Here is an 11,129-nt window from a genome sequence, read left to right as displayed (position 1 = left end):
TAAAATACTTTGTCTTGTCTTCCTGAGCTGTCCTTTGAAATCTTCTATTGAGCTCCTTAGCTTCTTCATTTCTTCCCTTTGCTTTGGCATCTTGAAGCTTTAGTGTAATATTCAGAATCTCTTCTGACATACATTTTGGTCTTTCCTTTTTCTTTCTTTATAATAACGTTTTGCATTCTTCATGAATTATTTTCTGTCTTTTTTAAAAAAAATTATACTAGTTTAGTTACAAAATTTGAGTGTATTGTTTCCCAGAACAGATTCTTCCAATTTCCCTCACCCTCACTTCTCAAATAGTACAACCCCATGATTAATTCCCTTCTCCACCTGGACAGCTTCATCCCGCAGGCTCCTCTCTCCCCCTACCTTGGATCCTTAAACTCACCCTAAGTAACAGTTTTATACAATATTTGTTCTTATGAGACTGAGTTAGTTCACTCAGCATAATGCTCCCCAGTCTCTCCCAAGTTAGCTAATAATTTACAAACTAATTGCTCCTGCATGCTGCATAGTATTCCACTGTGTGAATGTACCATAATTTCTCAATCCATTCACTTGTGGTCTAACATCTGGGCTGTTTCCTTGTTCTTGCAATGGTGAACATTGCTGTGAACACTGGTATGAACACTGGTGTACAAGTCTTCATTTGTGCCTCAGTTCTCATTTTCTCAGGGTATATTCCAAGCAGGAGAATAGCTGGGTCATATGGAATTTTTATGTTCAGCTTTTTGAGGAAGTGCCAAACTGCCTTCCAGAATGTTTGTTACTTTTTACAATCCCACCAACAATGTATAAGACTTCCTTTCTTGCCATATCCTCTCCAGCACTTATTATATTTATTGATGCCCTGCTAAACTTTTCCCCTATTACTGGAGTGAGATGGTACCTCATTGTGGTGCAAGATACAATAAAAGACTTAAAGAAATGAAACAATGTCCTCTGTTCATGGATAGGCAGACTCAATATTATGAAAATGACAATTCTACCAAAAGCAATCTACATGTTCAATGCAATCCCAATGCAGATACCAAATTCATTTTTCAAGAAGATTAAAAGAAAAATTGCCAAATTTATTTGGAGAGGGAAGAGACTCCCGAATAAACAAAACACTTCTGAGAAATAAAAATGAAGTAGGAAGCATAACACTCCCTGACCTCAAAATCTACTACATAGAAGTAATAACTAAAACAGTGTGGTATTGGTACAATGACAGGCACATAGGCCAATGGAACAGAATTGGGAACTCAGAGGTAGACTCAACTATCTATAGTTAACTTATATTCTACAAGAAACACAACCTATCAATTGGGGAAATGACAACATCTTCAAGAAATAATCCTGTCAAAACCGGACTTTCACCTGCAGAAAGCTAAAACAGGTTACACATTTCACACCATACACAAAAATCAACTCATGGTGGATCAGAGACCTGGGAGAAAAGCCCAAAAGTGTATAGTTCATAAGAGACAAACTGTAATAAAGGTTAGAAGTGCTAGTCGAAGATATAAAGAGACTGCCAAATACAGTCAGAAATGCACAATCTGAAGAGGATAAAAATGATAAATGGGACCTTCTGAAGATGAAATCCATGTGTGCGTCAAAATCTTTTTTCCAACAGGGTAAAAAGAAAACCTACCAACTGTGAACAAACCTTTGGTAATACCATCTCAGACAACAGTCTCATAAGAAAGTCTACAGAATACTCCTGGGCCTCTACAAGAAAAAGACTGACAACTCAATTACAAAATGGGCAAAATACATGGAAAGAATTTTCATAGAGGAATATATTCAAATGGAAAACAGACACATGAAGAAATCGTCAAAATCACTGGCAATGAATTATTTTCTTGATCTCTTCCCACAGCTCATCTGATCTTTGTTCATTATTTTCAAGGCCTCAATCCTGTTCTTGAGTTGGTTTTGAAATTGATGGGGCATAGACTCAAGATAAAATATTTATTCCTGTGGACTTCTTTAACTTTGATTTGAGTTTGCATATGAATAGTTAATGGTCTGCTCCACAATTAGCTCTTGGTCTAGTTTTCATTGCTGAAATTGAACTTCAATGATTCTTTCCACCTATATATTTGATTCTTGTTCAACATCAGGGAAATTCATGTGTATAGCCTTCATTTATGCTTCTTCTAAAAGTTGTTTGCTGTGGATAAATTATTCATTGTGCAGAATTCTATCATTCTATCCCCAATCTTATTTCTTTTACCAAGTCCATATTTTCTGACTACTGATCCTTCTTTCTGGTTCCGAATTTTTGCATTCCAGTCACCTATTGTTATTAATGCACCTTGGATACATGTTTGACTGCATAAGTTGGTAGAAATAGTCTATTTTCTCCTCTTTGGCTCTGGTTGTTGGTGAATTAACTTAAATGATAGTAGTATTAACAGATCTTCCTTGTATACATATGCATATTATCCCGTCACTAACAATATTGTATTTCAGAATGGATCTAGAAACAGCCTTTAGAACTATAAAAGTGACCTCAATTTTTCTCACCTTTTCCTCTCCAGCATAGTAGATCATATATGATAGTCTGATTCAAAATTTTTCATACCAAACCTTCTCTTTTCACTAATACCTAATATGTCAATATTTATGTGTTCTATTTCTTTCTTAACAATGTCTAATTTTCCTCCATTAATGCTTCTCACATTTCTTGTTCCTGTCACTAGTGTCTACTTTCAACTGTTCATCTTCGTTTGAGTTTCCTGATTTGGGGGCTCAGCTTCAGCTACCCTGTTATTCTACTCTAAATGTACTCTATAGTATATAGGGTTTTCAAAAGCCTGTTATATTTCAGAAGTGGATGGCAAATCCTTCTTCCTAGTGTGACTTAATTTGGATGCTTAGTTTTAGAATAATACCTGACAGACAAGCATTTTGCCAAGCAGATGAAAGGCATATCACTTACAGAAATTACCAATAAATTCACTATTCCCACTCCCACTCCCCCGCCCCCAAGCATAAGTGTTTTGTCTCTTCCCTTTCCCTGTTACATCAACATTCCTTGCACTCTTGCCTAACTGGTCAAGTCCTCCCTTCCCCAGCCACCCGTTCATATGATAGCTTAGTCCACAAGTCACTTCTGTGATGTCTGGTACCACACACTGTTACTGGTCTCTCATTGTGTTGTCTGTCTCTCATTTAAGATAATGCAATTCCATATCCCATGTACCAGCTTCAAGGAAAGATTTTTGCAATTTCCAAGGTCTAGATAGGTCTTTTCTAGATCTGATATGGTGGGAGTGTTTATTTGGCCCAAGGCCTGAGTCAGGCTTGGGTGTGAATGTCTATTGTTAAGGAAGCTGATGGACATCTGGGTGAATGGGCAAATCTAGTCCATATATGGCCAAATATAGAAATAGACAACACCAATGTAGTAGTAGGAGACTTCAGTACACTACTCTCAAGAAAAGATAGAATTAACCAGAAAGAAATGCAACAAAAATACTGAAGAATTAAACCATGCAATAAACCGACTCAATCTCATAGATATACATGGGTTATTGTACCCCCAAACAGCATAGTATACCCTCTTCTCCAATGTGCATGGATCATTCTTCAGAAGAGATCGTATTTTAGGTCACAAAACAAGTATCAGTAAGTTATAAAACATTTTAATAATTGAAAGCATTTCCTCAGTATACAATGTTACAAAATTAGAAATAAAAAATAAGAGGAGAAAGGAAAAAATCATACATTTGGAAGTTGAACAATAATTTTCTTGAAGATGAGTGGGTACTAAAGAAATAAAAAAGGAAATAAAGTTTCTTGAAACAAATGCCAATAAAAACAAATTTACAAAAATGTCTAGGAAATGTCCAAGTGGTAATTAGAAGTCAAATTTTATTTTTTTAAATTATTTTTTAATGTAAAAAAACATGTTTGGAGATACAAGGGGATAAGGGTTAGGAGCAGAAGGTGAGGATGGTTAGGGCTGAAATCACTGGGCTGCTCAATTTGGTGGGTGAAGGGAGTGGGTGAAGGAAATGAGAATGATCCAGTGGAGACCAGAAAAGACAGGGTAACAATGAGCATAGTCCAAAGGTGATTAATTTTTTAAACAAAGATATTGCCTTATTCACTTGTGGATTTCTCATTGGGAAAGGGGCACAGACTCTCTGGTTTCTTCATGCTGAACAGGGGCATTGATGTGAAGGAGGAAGGGGAGCCCACTTTAATACTTTACTGGTGGTCCTCCATTGAAGCTGCATGCTTTCTTGTTCAGTTAGCAGATATTTTCCTGTTCTGCCCTCTGGACTGCAAAGCGTTTGCTAAGGTGAGTCCAGTGGGGATGGCTGGCTGAAACCTGAGGCTCCATCCTCCTTCACTTCCTAAGCTGGCAGTTGTATTTCCTTTTTGTCTCTGACACTGGGCTCAGGGTTCAGGTCTGGAACAAGACTCAGTGTTAACTTTAACTATAGGAAAGGGAGCAAACCTAGAGAGAACAAACTTGTGAGTTACAAAGAGGTTTTGGAGGTGTTACTTACAGATGCACTGGGGAAGGAGGTGAAGGAAAGTGGTTTAGATAAAATTCCTTGTATACACTAGGCAACTCTTCTCAGCGACCTGATGGCTTTCCTCAGAGTTCAGGCATCACTTCCTGAAGGTCAGGCAGCATACTTTGGGGGCTGGGTGGCTCACCCTGGGGGTTGGGAAGCTCTCCCTGGGGGCCAGGAGGCACAAGCCAGGGGCCAGACAGCTCTCCCTGGGGGCCGGGGCTGGATGGTTTTCCCTGGGGGCCAGATGGCTCATCCCAGGGGCCTGGCAGCACAAATCCCCAGCAAAGGCTCCCGTAGGGTTCGGACCCTACACCCCATTGAAGGCCATGTCCAAGGACAGCACTCCTGGTTCCAGCAGCACCACCAACACCCCCCTCCCCTCCACCAAGTGATCCAACTGCAACTCAAGGTCGGCATCACTACCCTCCCCCTCTACAAATGGAGAAGGGGCTTTGAGAGTGGTGAACAGACCTGCCCTAGGTCAAAAGAGGTCTTGGCAGCAGTAGTCAAGAAATCAAAAAGTGTGGTGCATAGAGGAGATCTACTGTCCGGGATCGGCTACTGTTGTTTAGTACTACTGAGTCATAGACAACTCATAGTCACCCTATGAATGAAAGACCTCAACACTTTATAACGTTGATAATTTCTCTTAGTTCATAGAGTTTCTGGAGGCAAGCTATTTCAGAAATGGATGCCACTCCTACTTCCAAGCTTGTTTTAATCTGGGAGCTCCATCAAGCACTATCCACCATGAGTAACCATTATCACACTTGTCACATCAGTATCATAGTGTTTAGCATCACAGCAACCATGAGTTACCTCTGTACAGCCAATTAACAGACCAGTGGTACCACATAGAAGAGTGACTGAAAACAATTGAAACCAGGCCTGAGTGCTGCAGATTAAAATCGCCCACCTTTGGTTTGGTAGCATAACTTTCTATTCACTAGGCCCACAGAGCTCTCTCTATGGCTCACAGAAAGTTTATTAAAAACAGATCTAGTCCTTGCCCTATCTTACCCCATCCCCACAATCTGAGGCATGCTCGAGCCCATTGCTAGTCACCTTATCAATCCATTGTTTAGAGGACCTTCTTTTCTTCTCTAACCTACCAAAAAAAAATCTTCTTCACTGACAGCAAGATCCTCTCCTGTATCTGGTCCTTCTCCTCCAGCAGCAATATGGTGCTGCCCTCCCACCCCCTCACCTGCCTGCCCCTGTCCCCTCCTGTGCCTGGGGCCCGTAGCCACTGGCATCTACCACTGCCAGCCATGCAGGGACTCTGTCACACTGACCGTGGGGCCAGGTGCCCTCTGCCTGGTCCAGGCTAGGGGACTCATGGGCTTTGGCCACAGCAGCCCTAAGGGATTGTAGAGACATGGTCTCTGTGGTGGGTAGCCAGTGGAAGTGGGATTTACCCATTTTTTTTTTCAAAAACCTTTGTCCTAATGATGTTGAGCCTCAATCCTTATTGAAAACCAGTAATCAACTATTTGGCTGTTTATGTATATATAAACTGTGGGTTGTGGAGGGCCATGGTGGCCTGTTTCAGTGTGGCTTGCCACACCTCCAGCTCCTCAGGCTTAATATCCCACCATCACCATCTCTTGGTTCTGAGAATTTCTTTAGAATAAGTTAATTCTGTGGCTGTGTGGGGGCTCCATCATACCAGCCACGGGGCCTGGAGCCTACTGCCCATCCTAGATGAGGGGATCCCTGGGCTTCGGCTGCAGTAGCCACACAGGGCTGCGTTGGTATGGGCTTGGCAGTGGTGGTGGAGGGGCTGGCAGCATCAGGACTTACCCATTCTTTTTTTGGGATCTTTGTCCTCTTGATGTTGAGCCTCATCCACACTAAAGACCAGTAATCAACTGTTTAATTGTTCAGTTATAGATAAACTGTGGGCTGTAGAGTGCCATGGTGGCCCATTTCTGTGTATCTTGCTGCACCTCCAGCTCCTTATAGTGCTTCCTCTGCTGCTGCCATCTTGGTTCTCAGAGGTCAATTTTACCAATAAGCAAATATATCAAAAGGGAAGAAAAAAAACCATAATTGATTCTTTAACCAAACATCTGCAAAAGAATAGAAAAAAAAACCAGCAAGAAAACCTGATGTCTTACAAAAAATGAAATGATAAAAAATTAGGGCAGAAAGAAATGAAATAATAAACAGGAAAAAAAACCCAACAAACTATCAGCAAGACCAGAAGTTGGTTCTTTGAAAAGAATCAATAAAATAAAATAAAAAAAAATCCTCTAGCGAAACTATCTAAAGAAAAGAAAGAAAACACACATATAATCTGATAAGAGATAAAAGGGGCAAGGTCACAATAGAACTATATGGTTAGTGATGGAATATTATGAAAAACTATACTCAAATAAATATGAAAACCAAGCAAAAAAATGGAAAAATACTGATAAGCTCACAACCTACCTAAACTGACACAGACTCAAGTAGATCACCCAAGCAGATCCATTACAAAAGAAGAAATTGAACAAGTACTAAAACCACTTCCAACAACAACAACAGCAAAAATCACTTTGCACAAGGTGGTTTTACTAGTGAATTTTAGCAAACATTCAGAGAGGAACTGTCACCAATTCTACATAAAGTATTTCAGAAAATAGAAGTAGATGGAATTTTTCCAGAATCATTCTATGAAGCAAGCATATCCTTCATGCCAAAATCCGTTAAAAACACCACCAAAATAGTAAACTATAGGCTAATGTCTCTCATAAAATGGATATGAAAATCTTCAATAAAATCCTGGCCAATAGAGTCCAACAGTACATTAAAAAAAGTCACCACGACCAAATGGGATTCATAACAGGTATGAAAAGATGGTTCAACATAAGAAAAAAAACCCTATCAATGTAATTCATCACATTAACAAAGCAAAGAACAAGAACCATATGAACCTATCAACTGATGCAGAAAAGAACTTTGACAAAAATCCAACACATTTTCCTTATTAAAACACTCAACACAATAGGAATAAAGGGAAATTCCCTCAACATATTAAAGAGTATAGACACAAAACCAAGAGCCAACATTGTTCTCAATGGAAAGAAATTAAAGGCATTCCCTTTAAGAAAAGGAGCTATGTAAGGATGCTACTATCACCTCTCCTATTCAATATTATATTGGAAGTCTTAGCGATAGCAATGAGATAAGAGAAGGAAATAAGAGGCATACAAACTGGCAAAGGGAATGTAAAATTATCTCTATATGCACATGATAGTATACTTAAAACAACCCTATAGACTCAGCAAGAAAACTACTGAACATAGTCGACCATCTTAACAAAGTGGCAGGATACAAGATCAACATATAAAAAAATTGGATTTATCTAATATGAGAAAAAGGATATAGAAATAAAACCAAGAAAAACAATACCCATCACAATAGTTAAGCAGAAGATTAAATAATTGGCAGTAATCTAACTATAAATAGAAAAGGCCTATTACAAATATTATAAAACATTACTACAAGAAACACAAAGAAACCCAGAGAATTGAAGAATATACCATGCTCTTGGACAGGAAGAATCAATATTATGAAAATGACAATTCTACCAAAGGCAATCAACAATATCAATGTAATCTCCATATTCATACCAATTCCATTCTTCAATGGGTGGGAAAATGTAATTTCTAATTTCATCTGCAATGGAAAGAGACTTTGAATAGTTAAAACACTCCTGAAAAAGAAAAACAAGATATGAGGCATCTCACTCCCTGATTTCAATTCCCATTGCACAGCTGTGGTGATCAAGACAGTGTGTTACTGGTACAGTGACAGATAAATAGATAAAAGGAATAGAATTGAGAACACAGAAATCAGCTCGTCTACCTATGGTCAACTAATTTTTGACAAGGAGATGAAATCAATTAAGTGGGGAAACAACAGCCTCTTTAACAAATGACATGGGCAAAATTAGAAAAAAATCTGTAGAAAACTCAAACAAGATCCACAGATCACACCATATATACAAACTCAACTCAAAATGGAGCAAGGACTTAGGAGTAAAGCAAAGGACTCTAAATTTCATTAGAGAAAAGCTTGGAAGAATTTTCAAACCCCTAATCCACAATATGACCAGTCTTACAACCTTGAAGAAGCTACAAGCAGGAAAGAATAAAATAGACTGATGAGATCTTTTAAGGATCAAATCTCTAATCACATCGAAGTACTTCTCCAACTGGGATAAAAATGAAACACACAGACTGGAGAAAAAGAATTTGTTAGTGACATATCTGATAGGGAACTCATATCTAAAATTCATTGACTACTTCAACAAGAAAAAGGTAAACTCAATCACAAAATGGGCACAAGATATGAACAGACATTTCATCAAAGAAGACCTTCAGATGGTGAACAAACACATGAAGAAATGTTCTCAATCACTAGCTCTTAGATGCAAATAAAAATAAATATAAGATGTCACCCCAGTGACAATAGCAAAATTCAGCAGAGCAGCAAACAACAAATGCTGGTGAGGTTGTGGAGAAATTGGAATCCTTATTCCTTGCTAGTGAGAATGTAAAATGATCCAATCACTATGGAAAATGGTATGACACTTTCTCAAAACGTTGAAAGTAGAAATATCATTGATCCAGCAATTTCAGTACTAGGAATATACCCTAAAGTAACAAGATCTGCCACACAAACATATATATGCACACTCATATTTATTGCTGTATTATTCATCATAGCAAAGAGATGGAAGCAATTGAAGTGTCCATCAACAAATGAATGGATAGGAAAAAAAAAGGTATAATCATACAATGGAATACTACACAACAATGGAAAACAAGGAACTCATAAAATATTACGCAACACAGTGATCCTGAAGGGCATTATGCTGAGTGAAATATCTCAGTCAAAAAAGGACAAATTCTGCATAATTTCACTAGTATAAAATAGGACCTACATGAAGATTGGAAAGAAACTAAGAAAAATGGGATAAGTAATGAACGCCGGATTGGAACAGATGAAGGAAATAACTGTTTAAAAGGAATATATTACTCATTATTTGTATAACAAATATTTGTATTTTGTAAACATTATTTGTATAACATTCCAGAAGAAGAGGTGCATAGCAAAGTGGACTGGGGCAAGGATGAGAGAAGGAAAGAAAGAATTCAACAATGAATGGTTTTCTTTTTAAAAAATGTGAACTAGGGTGGAGGGTAGGGAGGAAAACGTGCAACAGTGAATAAATGAAAAATCCAACTTTTCTGTACGTTTTCATTTAAATAAAAATTTAAAAACATATAAAACAAAACAAAATACCTCTATCCACTTATGCTATCATTAGACAGAAAAACAAAGTAAGATTGCATGCACAGAATGTTTTTTATTCTGAATAAAATATCACCTGGCTCTAAACTATCAATGAAAAATCAAAACAAAATTAATGAGAAAATGTATTTTCCTCTATTTTAATAGAAACATTTTAAAACCATTATAAGGAAAGGATATTCCATTATATACAGAGGGGAAAAACTATTTCTAATTTTTTATTTGTTTGAAGATAAGTGAATATAATTCCCAAATATATATAGGGAGATTCTACTGTGCATGATTTGAAGCATTTGGAGAATACTCAAGACACTTTGCTCAACTCTATCCCTGCCCCTGGTACTAAGAGTGTTCTGTTACTCTGTAAGTCTTCTGCTGGTCGTCAGGTTCCTTTGCACCAACTCTCCTGCTCTACAGGCAGGTTTGGGTCTGGGCTCACACTAACCTCTTCCCATTTATGTCTGGCACAGTAATACATGGCTGTAACTGCTGTGGTCACAGACAAACTTCCATGGAGAATTGGTTCTTGCCTGCATCTGCGTTGAGGAATAGTTGGTTTTGGATCAAAAGCACATATCCTTTGTATACTTAGACCTGTAGTAAATCCCTCCCATCCACTCAAGGCCTCTCCCTGGCTGTTGTCTGATCCATTCCAAAATAGCAGTGTTACTAGTTAATAATTCAGCAGTTATGGTGAGACCATCAGTATGAGGGTCTGTAAGGACTCACCACTTTAGTGCCAGACTCCTGCAGCCGCACCTGGCATAAGACACAAGCAAAAATGTATATTAAACACGGTCCTTCTGTATGAGTCTTCTGACTCACTTCATCTTTCCAAAACTGAGCCACTGAAAGGCACAGCACCATATGCAGGATGGCGATTAATGCAGTAGACATGTCTGGAGCTTGGCAACAGTAGGTTCTCAAGTCTTACAGGGGGGGAAATTTCTTCTTCTTTTATCTTTCTTTATTTTTAGACAGAATATATACACATGTAAAACAGGAAACAATGGAGATCTTCTTAGCCTTTAAAACCAGCAAGGAAGAAGGAACACCCAGAAACTTTTTAAAAATACAAGTCATTGGTACATGTGTGTAGAAGGCAGGCAGTGCCAGTACACAGCTGGATGTCCTCTTCCCAGAGTAAGAATCCCCAGGAAGTCACCCACCAGCAGTCCATCCACACAGACAGAATGGGGCTAATGGGAAAATTCCACGAGATAGCTCCTCCTAGTGGAGAGGAGGGCAACACACAGGATGGTTCTACAGATGTTTCAGGTGCTGTGTTCCAACTAGAGAAACAGA

The 11,129-nt window shown here is 38.5% G+C and overlaps 1 gene segment (V, D, J or C); it reads right to left on the bottom strand.

Moving 5' to 3' along the window:
* The window catches only part of LOC102871066, a 188,969-nt gene that overhangs the window by 120,223 nt on the left and 57,617 nt on the right, over window positions 1–11,129 (bottom strand).

Source organism: Elephantulus edwardii, unplaced genomic scaffold (genome assembly GCF_000299155.1).
Source record: "Elephantulus edwardii isolate Elephantulus edwardi_28Jun2011 unplaced genomic scaffold, EleEdw1.0 scaffold00325, whole genome shotgun sequence".
NCBI classification, from domain to species: domain Eukaryota; kingdom Metazoa; phylum Chordata; class Mammalia; order Macroscelidea; family Macroscelididae; genus Elephantulus; species Elephantulus edwardii.
Note: the sequence above shows the minus strand (reverse complement) of the source record. Positions and strands in the feature narration are given on the sequence as shown.